Here is a 12,434-nt window from a genome sequence, read left to right on the forward strand (position 1 = left end):
CCAGCCACAACAGAGGCTTGGCTAACCATTAGCTAGTGCATGGTTTGGGCCTTTTAATAAATATAAATTCTATAATATATACTGCTGGCCAATGCATTATAATTTAGCAATGTATCAGGTTAATAACAGCACTGCACTGTACTCTGCAGTATATTTTAATATACTGTATGTATAATTCAAGTGCACAGTCTTGAACCTGATCCCTGGAGGAGGTGGGTGGCTCTCAGGCAGTGGGGCCCACCGAGTGTTTTCCCTGTAGGCCAGTCCGACCCTGCATTCTTCAAGGAAAGAGAAGTATTGTAACACGAAGACATGCACTGAAACTGGAGGGAGGTACTGTAGGTTCAGGTGAAATATAAGAAAAAAATTACTTCACAGAAAGGGTAATGGATAAGTGGAATAGCCTCCCACCAGAGGTGGCAGAGGCTAAGACAGTAGAGAATTGTAAATATGCATAGAATAAGCCAGTGGCTCATAACCGCTTGTCACAACTGAGGGCCTGAGCTGACGGGAGGCAGCCTCAGTTGTAGGTGCTGAGGTGTAGTGGAACCTGGGAGGTTGTATCAGACCCCTAGACATGTAAGTTACACGTAGAAGAATTGCCCGAAGGCGTGACCACGACAACCAGAATAAAAGTCAATGATGTTTATTATGACATACTCCGTATCACAGCAGCAATAAAAGGAAAACATAAAATCAGCAGTGAAATAATACAGTTCCTGGGTACTACAGGGTGGCAAGGGCCACAGGGCTCTGGTAGTATGAGACAGTTCTTATTATCTTCTAGTTGGAAAGTCCTTACCAGGCCCGACTGTAGCAATGGAGATAGCCCAGGATCGTACCAACTGGTGTTCCAGGAAAAGCTGGGCTGCTGTGGGTAAAATGGCTGCTGTGGGTACTGGCTGGAACCAGACTGATGTTAGCACGGAGTGGATTGCTGGATGGAACCAGCCAAATAATAAATGAAGCTTGAGAGCGATGAAATATGATGGATATATGGAGCTTGAGAGCGGTGAAATAATAGTACCGGTGGTGAGAGGTAAACTGCAGAAATGATACCGGCACTTTAAGAAAAGCTGAACTCTGCTGGAAGCTAGGCTGGAAGCAGGTAATTCTGTAACTGGAAACAGATGAGTCCCAGAGGACTGGAGAGTCAGGCTGCACCGCAGATGGTAAACTGGAGCGGGTCTCTTTAGTGGAAGTTTGGAGATGGTAACTGGAACCTGGAAAACAACCACAGGAGAGAGAGACAAACTGGAACTAGGTTTGACAACCAAAGCACTGACGCCTTCCTTGCTCAGGCACAGAATACTTATACCTGCAGCAAGGAAGGGATTGGCTAGGCAATTATGCAGATTACAATGGTAACAACTGTCAAAGTCGGAAAAATATCATGCTGCACGTTGCCATATATTCACCTCATGCGCTTGCGCGCTACACGTGCACATTCTCTCCCGTGCGTGCGGATACTCGCAGCTGCGTAATGGAGCTCCAACGGCCGTGCGCATTGGCGCGTGGTATGTGCATTTACGGTAGAGTTTGTGTGCGTCTAGCGGGCGACTCAATCGTTACTTAGTAAATCCAAATAGTATGTTTTATAGGTAATGTTCCCCTTAATAATAACTGTAAGGTTGTTTATTGTAACTGGTCCCTGGACAGAGGAATTCCTCTTTGCATGATACGAAGGGTCAGACAGGGTTTGAGCAGTGGTGTTTGGTACCTAACTAAAGAACATTTTATTAGAAACAATCCGGTGCTGGTTAGGTAAAGATTAATCGCTCCTGCGTATAGTTATGTCTATTAGTAGTTTCTGGACATTTACTATATTTGCGGTTCATTATCCATGCGGCGGGAATTCTGAGATTCCCTCCCACCTGAGCAGTTTGATATAGTCACAGCCCACCTGTTCAAACTAACCTATGACCTTTTGTTATGATGCGAGGAGACATTCCTGTGTCCAATGAACAATAAGATTGTAGGGCCCTTTGTAGTACACTGTATGTTGTGTATATAAGGGTCACTGTCCCCAGACCGGCCAGTACTCTCTCTCATCAACATTTATCTCTGATAATTGGAGGACTGGATCCGGTTGCGCTAGCGAGTGTTCCCCGTATGGTATGTTTCTCTGTGGCCACTTTGTTACCCGTTTTAATGTTAGCCATTCATTCTTAGTCTATGTATTTGTGTTTGCGATCATTCGCTGTTGTGTATATTTCTGTTTAGTCATTCTGTTAGATATTTATGTTAGCCTGTAGTGTATGAACTGTTAACTGTTTTTCTTCCCTTTTACTTAGCTAAATATTGTTAGTAAAGGTGTTGGAACCTTAGCAAGGTATTGTGTGTTTATTACATTGCTGAGGGTAATCGGAGCGTCTCAATCGCTCAAACAGCTAGCTTACAGACCAAGGTTAAACAGTTATATCATTGTAGTATCTCAACACTAAGAATTACAGTATAAGCATACTCTGTGTAAGGTTTAAAAGGTTATTATCTGTGTGTACGCTCGCTGTGTGTATCCAGTACTCACAGCGCAGCGTGTGTACGTAACTTGCGTACCACGTGCGAGGTCTTTGTACGCAAATAGCGTACGAAGTGCGTAGCACGTGCACGAGGGACAGCGGCCATTACGGCTTCACGATATTAGTAAATAGCTTGTGTTCTAAGGTGAATAATCAGCTTTATCAATTGGGGCCTCGTCCGTCCTCCACATATCCGCACTAGCGAACCCAGACTTTATCTATCAGCAAAGGGCGGGAAAGTAGTATCTCTTCGTATCCGTATTAGTGGTGAGGGATACAGTAGTGCTGGCTAGATAAGCGTCTGTTTCGCTACGCTGTAGGAGTGCTGGTGGAATCCGGAACCGGAAGGTAAGAACAATACGCTATTATCTTTTAAAACTGTTTATTTCTGTTTTGCGTACGCACACACGCACGCACGCACACATCTGCATTGTTGCGGCTCACTCTCTTGTTGCCATTAGAATCGATTATTAGAGACGTGCTGAGGAAATCTGGTGCTATTTAGTTGAGATTATAAAGGATAATTTTTAAGGGAATAATAGTAAAGGACACGCACACAGCATAGCGAATACTGTGTGGTGTACGGTAAGCGATTACAGTTGAACATCGTTTACATTTATAGAAGCGTGTTAGTTGCGTTGCTGTGGGCATATCTGGACTTTGTGCATATGTGTCTCGGGCAACGTGCGAGATTACGTACGCAACACAAAGGCATACGCACGTAGCGTATTTACGCAACGGAGCGTACGGATACGCCCACAGAGACTCAAATCACACGATAACATTGTTTTAGTGGGGGCGGTATAGTATAACCACCTGATAATAGCACAGGTTTGTTCAGTTTTCCAAAAAGCTTAGTTAAAAGAGAACCTTTTTCTATTGCAATACTCAGGGATTGGACTTCTGCCTGTATGAAAGGAATTTCTGTACAGAAAGATCAGTGTGTATATGAGTGAGTAGGAGTGAGTGTGGAAATAAAGGTATTATTTTGTGAACCCAGAAATCGGGATCCCGTCGGAGACCACATCAGGTGAGTGGACACTTGGTGGCGTGGGACTGGCTTGCCCGCGTTAACATTATACAAGGTAAAAGGAGCAAGTAGTATCCGCAGACAAAAGGACTGCGAAGGTTTAAGCGCAGCCCGGGGGGGTTTGCGTAGCACCCATATAGACAAGTTGAGCTCCGGCTGAAGGTTTCACAGCCTAAACAACCGATTCCATTGGTCATACAGCGTATAAATATTAAGTTACTTATGCGCAGTGCGACTGGACCGCACGTAATTGTGGGCAGTAGTTTGTTACCTTGATACTCATTAAAATTTACTGTGGGATCATAAACACTATTTGTACATTCTAACGTGATTTGTGTAGGTTTTTGTTATTTTAAGGGAGTTTCGCTGTTCACTCAGGAAATCTCCAACAACCAATACTTACTGGGGAGGGTAGCATACTCCCACACGCCCCAGTAAATAGAGGTTACAAAAAGATCCCGCGAATTGGGGACGTCCAGTGGTGGGCACATTGCTGGAACTCGTATTGGCCAATTGGGGCGTAAAGTGAGTGAAGGCACTAGTTGAACTTTCACCGTCGCCTTACCGCGGGCAACTTGGTTTGTTTTGTAAGAATTCGCTGAGACAGCAATATCTGCAAACAATGGGGGCCAATTGCTCAAAGAAGGGACGTCCAACAAGGTTTCACGTTGGTATTTGTTGGCCCAAAGGGTCAGCACGGTATATAATGTGTGAAAAATACGGATCACACACACAGGTATTTTGCAAAGAATGGGAACGAATGACAGAGGATGATGGGGAGCAGTTTCCCCGGGTAGGCAGTTTGAACCCTGAGGTATTGCAGAATCTAAGAAAAAGGATAGGTCTAATAAAATCTGCGAAGCAGAGGATTAGACATTATGATTGTTTACAGGTATGGCAACAGGAAAGTGAAATACAACAGGAATTAGCTCAGAAAGCAAATTCAAATCCTGGTAGGAGTCTGATAGCAACGGCACCACCACCGTATATAGTAGGGGAAAAAGTGGCTGCAGAGAATGACATGCGGGTGTACGATAAGGGTGCACTTAACCAATGTAGTAGTGATAAGAATAAAATGAAAGTTAATGCAAATGTTGATACTAACGCTAACCCATGCAAGTTGTATCCCATTTTAAACTTCCCCCAGGAATACGACCAGGAAGATGAGCCCACTACGATTTCAGCTCTCTCTCTAGCGGCCACCATAAACGATACTCTAGTGGGAACCGCCCAACCAGTAAGAGGGGTATCAAAGGCCCATAGTTCAGGGACAGGTGAGGTTGTATCTAGAGGTAAGTACGGCACTGCACAATATGCTGAAACTGTTGCACCACACACGGTAGAATCAACCCATAGTGAAGTAATTAATCTTAATCCTATTAGAGTGATAGCGGTCCCCAATGGGAAGACCGACACAAATGGGGTTACACCCATTAGGAATATTGCAATGCACTGTCCCTGGTCCCGAGCAGAATTAAGAACAATTTTGTCTGAATTTCCTGATCCCAGAAAAGATTTAGCCGCATGTCAGAGGTTCATTAAGGACCTGGGTAACTCCACTGAACCTAACAACAAAGATTGGCGGACACTACTGAGGGCATGCCTGCCCTCTAGTATTGACCCTGTGAAATTTATAGCTGACTGTAAATTAGACGAAGAAGTACCCCTTACGGATGAGTATAATCAAGATAATGTAACCAGGATCAATCTGCAGCTGGGAATATACTTCCCAGCTGTGGTAAAATGGAACAAAATTTTCTCCATTAAACAAACGGAAGGAGAAACAGCCTCTGACTATTTCCACCGGGCACTGGAGGAAATGGCTAAATATACTGGGATCATGGACATTGAGGCAAATATACACCATAGAGAGGTAGCGGTGTCCGTCTTGATGGACGGTTTAAAGGAGGTATTAAGGAATAGGGTACAAACCACTCACTCTAACTGGAGAGGTATGTCGGTGGCCGCCTTAAGAGAGACTGCTGTTGGGCACGACAGGAACATCACAAGATGCAGGGAGTCACAGGGTGATAAACTGATGGCTATAAGTATCCAAGCCCTTACAACAAGGCCGCCTCAGTCTAAATCTGAGACCCCTGGTGGTAAGCCGTATACGGTAAAATGTTACAATTGCAACAGGGAAGGTCATTTTGCACGTAACTGCACCAGTAACCCACACAATGCATATAAAAACCCTAGACAACGACATGACATACGAGATTGGGATCAAGGACCGCAGAGACGGAGTTATGAGCCACATGCAGGGGAAACAAGGAGGTATCCCCCAAGAAGAGACTGGCAAGTCTCTGATAGTTCCCATTTACCCCCTTCACAGGTAATAGCTGCCAGCGCAATGCAGGGAGGTCACCACGCACCATAGGGGTGGGGCCACACCTGTAATCTGCAGCCAGTGAAATTAATTGCGAACTTTGGAAGTGAACCCGAGGTTACAATTGATGTAGCTGGTAACTCTCTAAATTTCCTGGTAGATACGGGGGCGGCCAAGTCAGTGATAAATTCGACCGTGGGCATGAGAACCACTGGTAAAACAATTCCAGCCATGGGAGTAACAGGAGTAGTGCGACAATATCCTTTAAGCAAACCAGCAGAGATTACGATAGGGCCTTTGCATACCAAGCATTCTTTTCTGCTGGCTGCATCGGCTCCGACTAATCTCTTAGGGAGAGATTTACTGTGCAAAATGGGATGCGTCATATACTGTACTCCTAAAGGTGTGTTCTTGGATATACCCGAAAACCACGCTCAGGAAGCGCAGGATATGCTAGACTCCCCAACAAGATTAATGTCACACTCTGTTATTGTAAATAGGTGTCCGTCCAAAGTAGAAGAAATGACTTCCCAGATACCGGAGTCACTTTGGACCAAGGACGGACAAGACACTGGATTAATGGCAAACGTAGCCCCAGTAGTTGTGCAAGTAAAAGATGGTAGGATAGCTCCAAAAATCCCACAATACCCTCTGAAGCCAGAGGTGGAGTTAGGAGTTTATCCTGTAATAGAGCGCTTGCTACAACAGGGCATTCTGGTAAGGACGTCCAGCACTGCCAATAGTCCCATCTTCCCTGTTAAAAAGAGTGGGGGGAGGGGTTACAGATTAGTGCAGGATCTAAGGGAGATCAACAAATTAGTTGAGAGCCAATTCCCTGTAGTGCCAAATCCAGCTGTTATCCTTATGCAAATCCCTCCCACTGCCAAATTTTTCACTGTGATTGACCTCTGCTCCGCTTTCTTCTCGGTACCTCTGCACCCTGACAGTCAATACTTATCCGCATTCACATATAGAGGAGTTCAGTACACTTGGACTCGCTTACCACAAGGTTTCATAGATAGTCCAAGTATTTTCTCACAGGCCCTGCATGATTGTTTACAGTCTTTCCAACCAGAGAGTGGATACATATTGATACAGTATGTGGATGATTTACTGCTGTGTTCAGATTCACAGGAAGCGTCCCTGAGAGATACGAAACAACTCCTGATTCATCTTTCAGACACAGGACACAAGGTTTCCAAGGACAAGTTACAATTATGCCAGACCTGTGTGAAGTATTTGGGACACTGTCTAACACAAGGACTGAGACACCTTACCGCTGATAGAATTCAAGCAATTCGTGACATGACCCTGCCACAAACCCAGCAACAGATTAGAACGTTTTTAGGAATGTGTGGGTATTGCCGTAACTGGATCCCAGGTTTTTCCATACTGGCCCTACCTTTGCAGGAGATGGTCTCATCAAGCAAACCTGATCGGATTTCGCACACAGACGAATACGAGATGGCATTTGAGAGACTTAAACAGTGCCTAACGCAGGCACCGGCATTAGGTATGCCAGACTATGGAAAACCCTTTGAGCTGTACGGAACAGAGAGTGCTGGGTGCGCAGCAGGTGTCTTAACCCAGAAGCATGGTGATGCCAGCAGGCCAGTAGCCTACTATAGCGCTCAGCTAGATACGGTAGCGCGATCCCTCCCCACATGCTTGTGAAATGTTGCAGCGATAGCATTGCTAGTAAGTAAAAGCGAAGATGTAGTACTAGGACACAACCTCACAATTCATACACCACATGCAGTATCAGCCTTACTGAATTCGGCCCAAACCAGACACGTCTCATCAGCACGGTTTACAAGATGGAAATTGGCATTGATGGCCCCCGTAAACGTCACCATAAGGAGATGCAGCGCATTAAATCCTGCAACGTATCTCCCAGGTGTGCCTGGACAGGCACAAAGGGTGGAGGATGAGAGTGATGGTGAAGGAGGATTTAATACAGGGGATGACACGCATGATTGTATGGAATATTTGACCCAAAATTTCACGGCAAGGCCTGACATCAGTGACAACCCACTGGAAGATGTAGATTTTACTTTCTACACTGACGGTAGTTGTCACAGACAGACGGACTCGGGAGACTTGTGTACTGGATACGCAGTCGTAGATGACCAAGGTACCATAGAAGCAGAACCCTTAGGCCCACCACACTCAGCACAAGTTGCTGAACTGGTTGCCCTAACCAGAGCATGCGAATTGGCTAAAGGCAAGTCAGCCAATATTTATACAGATTCTAGGTACGCCTTCGGAGTAGTCCATGATTTCGGGGCCCTATGGCGCCTCAGGAATTTCATGACGGCAGCTGGCACACCCATAGCGCATGCAGCCCACATCAAAAGACTTCTAACAGCGATACAGGAACCCGACAGAGTGGCTGTTATCAAGTGTAAAGCTCACACATATAGCCAAGACCCGGTATCACTTGGTAACAGCCGAGCAGACGAAGCTGCTAAATCAGCAGCAAGTAACCCCATACAAACAGACAGTACACAACTGATGGTATTTAATACTGTAAACACACAGAAATTGTGTGAAATGCAAAACTTGTGTTCCCCGCAGGAAAAGGCAGTTTGGAGGTCAAAAGGATATGGCCAGGGGTCCTCAGGACTCTGGACAGATGGACAGGGTAAGCCAGTGGCACCCAGAGCATACCTTCCAAGTCTAGCGGAAGCGACACATGGGCTGACTCATCTAGGCAAAGAAGGAATGTGTAAGTTGGTAAGAGCTTATTGGTGCGCCCCAGGATTTTCTTCCCATGCGGGTAAAAGAGCAATGACATGTCTCACCTGCTTGAGGAAGAATTTCGGAAAGGCAATACCAACAGAGCCATCCCATATCCCTCCGACAGATGGCCCTTTTCAGGTAATACAAATTGATTTCATACAATTGCCACCTTGTAGAAATTTAAAGTATGTATTGGTCTGTATTGATGTGTTCTCAAATTGGGTTGAAGCATTTCCCGTGGCCACAAATACCGCTGTGTTTACTGCAAAGAAAATTGTGCAGGAATTTGTGTGTAGGTACGGTATCCCTAGAATAATTGAAAGCGATAGGGGTACCCATTTCACAGGTGAAGTCTTTCACACAATGTGGTAAGTTGATGGGAATTAATAGTAAGCTGCACACTCCGTACCGCCCCCAGGCGAGTGCGAAGGTGGAAAGAGTAAACAGCACTATTAAAAATAAATTGAGCAAGGTAATGACTGAAACAGGACTGTTATGGCCTGAAGCTTTGCCAATCGTATTATACAGCATCAGAACCACTCCCAGGTCCCCTCTTAATCTGTCTCCTTTTGAAATTCTGTTTGGTCGACAACCCCATGTTATGATTAACCCCCAGGATGATTTGAAATGTAACAATGAAGTAACCGTAAAGTACTTGGTTAAGATGAGTAAGCAATTGAGGAATCAGAATGATAATCTAAAGTTGGTGATTCCTGATTTGCCAGACAGTAATTGTCATGACATTGAACCTGGGGATTATGTAATGATACGGAATTTTCTACGCTCAGGTTGTCTTGTTGACAGATGGGAAGGACCATATCAAGTCTTATTGACCAGCACAACTGCATTGAAGGTTGCCGAGAGGGTGACTTGGGTCCATTCGTCTCATTGTAAAAAGGTTGCTGACCCAGAGAGGTCTCGTGATAAAGAACAGACGGTAGAGGTTGTATCACTAGAGTGTCTGTTCAGGGAGGATTGAGACGACACCTGAGCGCTGAGAATAATAAGATCGGAGGCGTTTTTCGAGACAGATTTCTTTTTCCCATTTGTTATTTTCTCCAGTTCCCACCTCCCTCCTATTTCCTTTCCCCCTTCTTATTTTTCTACTTTTACTCCTCTAAGATGGACTTACCCCAAGAGACTGTGATCCGGATTTTCCTGTTGACCATGATGTTGACCAGAGCAGTCTGTTTCGGTGAGAGTACCATGGAGGTCGAGAAAGGATCGGGAATGGGTTCTGATGACCAGGATGGAGGCATGGTTTTCCAAGAGCAACATAATCACCGAGTAAAGGCGAGTATCAGAAAACGATCTGGTAGCATTGACAATAGAAGGAATTGTGAAGGATTGTTAGCTGAAGAGAACTGCATCTGTAGGCATTGTGACAATATAGTCGAGGATGGGTGCATCAAGAAATGTCAGTCCAGTTTTAATGTCCACATGGACCGGCATCCATTGAGTGACTATCACTCCTTAGTGGGTAAAGTGTTAAATCAGACAGACTGTTGGGTATGCTCTCAAGTACCTCAAGGTCATAGCAAATCAGGACTAGTACCATTCCCTTTAACTGTAGGAGAGGTACTTGAGTTAAGTGGTGGGAGGCCGGTGGACAAGAGGTTTAATATCTCTAGTCCTCCTAGTTTGAAGCTCCACCAATATCATGTGGATAGGTCTTTAGTATGCTTTAACATTTCCAATCCCCAAAAGCCGGGAAATTGGGAAGTGTCATGGAGTAATCAAACCATGACATTTTCATACAGAGCCGACAGAATGCCCATAGACACAGAACTTATACGCCAGATAGCCGACCATGGAAAATATTTCCGGTATAGGTACACTCTAGGAAGTAGGACCATGCGAGTTGGAGAAGTATCACCAGGATACTGTGCACATATCGTACAACCTGATACGTGTACTAGACAGATGGGAGAGTTAGGGTTAGGAGATTTCACATGGAAAATTTGTAACATGGTAATGTCATACTCTGTCCCATATGTTCTCCCCGATGATGCATATTTCATATGCGGGAGAAAGGCGTATAAGTGGCTTGCCCCAAACTCAGAGGGATTGTGTTATATTGGAAAAGTACTGCCTGAAGTAATGACTGTATCCCATAACAAAATGAAAGATATTCACCGCAGTGCCCAAGCTCCTTATACTCACACTCATTACGAGCACATCGTTAAAAGGCACCTGATAGAGAGGACAGAGCACTCGGCCTCTGATCTGATCCATGAATCCACCGAGATTCAATTCCTACTCGCGTTAGATATCACTCGTACCGCCCGAGGAGTGATAAATTATAAATATATATCTGCCCTTGCAAATTTATTAGACAATATCACCGAAATGTATGACGACACATTCAGGTATACTGGGAAAGAGTTACAAGCCTACAAAACAGAACTGGTTCAGCATAGGATGATTCTGAATTACCTCACAGCTGTGACAGGCGGGTATTGTGTTACCCTAGCAACTCAATATGGAATAAAGTGCTGCACGTACATTACAAACAGCACGGAGGACCCAGCCGAGGTCATAGACCAAAAGATGGATGACATTTTACAATTAAAGTGGGAGTTTCGAAGGAAACACAATCTCACACTCGCTGCTGTGGGTAATGAGCTGACCAGTTGGGTGTCATGGTTGAACCCACGAAAATGGTTCTCTGGCTTAGGAGAATGGGCCCAAGGTATTATTATGGATGTAGGAAAATTTCTCTTGTGTATTCTGGGAGTCGTCATATTGGTTGGCCTGATATTTAGATGCGTTCGGGTTTTGACGAAGTGTAAAAGTAGTACCAGGGTGATGAGTTTAAGGAGCAAAGACACTGTAATAACAACAACTAATTTGATTTATGACCCAACGATAGAGACAAGGGCCCTCATTCCGAGTCGTTCGCTCGGTATTTTTCATCGCATCGCAGTGAAATTCCGCTTAGTGCGCATGCGCAATATTCGCACTGCGACTGCGCCAAGTATCTTTGCTATGAAGAAAGTATTTTTACTCACGGCTTTTTCATCGCTCCGGCGATCGTAATGTGATTGACAGGAAATGGGTGTTACTGGGCGGAAACACGGCGTTTTATGGGCGTGTGGCTGAAAACGCTACCGTTTCCGGAAAAAACGCAGGAGTGGCCGGAGAAACGGGGGAGTGGTTGGGCGAACGCTGGGTGTGTTTGTGACGTCAAACCAGGAACGAAAAGCACTGAACTGATCGCACAGGCAGAGTAAGTCTGAAGCTACTCTAAAACTGCTAAGTAGTTTGTGATCGCAATATTGCGAATACATCGGTCGCAATTTTAAGATGCTAAGATACACTCCCAGTAGGCGGCGGCTTAGCGTGTGTAACTCTGCTAAATTCGCCTTGCGACCGATCAACTCGGAATGAGGGCCAATGTTGTGATGAAAATGTGATTCCACGGTCCGTTTCTTTCACCCGTTTCTCCTTTGTTTTCTTCCAAGGTACAAAGACATCCGCTTGGAAGAAGAATTTGACAACCTCTTTTATACAGACCATTGATGAACTATGCTACAAGCCCCAATTTCCCTAGTGACTTTAATTTTTACGATAGCCCAATACTTTAGAGACTGTAACTTTATGGACAATGGAACAACTTTTGCTCGATATTTATAGCAAAAGCACCGAGAGACATCAGACAACACGCACATCAAGACAAGACATCAGACAAGACCTCAATCAGCAACTGTTTATTTAAACTCACATAGTTTACGACTGCATTTATAACGATTGTTTCTTATCTTCATCTCTACAACCTCCAGGTAATGACACACATAGTCGACAGGGAATATAG

Source organism: Pseudophryne corroboree, chromosome 8, assembly GCF_028390025.1.
Source record: "Pseudophryne corroboree isolate aPseCor3 chromosome 8, aPseCor3.hap2, whole genome shotgun sequence".
In the NCBI taxonomy this organism is placed as follows: domain Eukaryota; kingdom Metazoa; phylum Chordata; class Amphibia; order Anura; family Myobatrachidae; genus Pseudophryne; species Pseudophryne corroboree.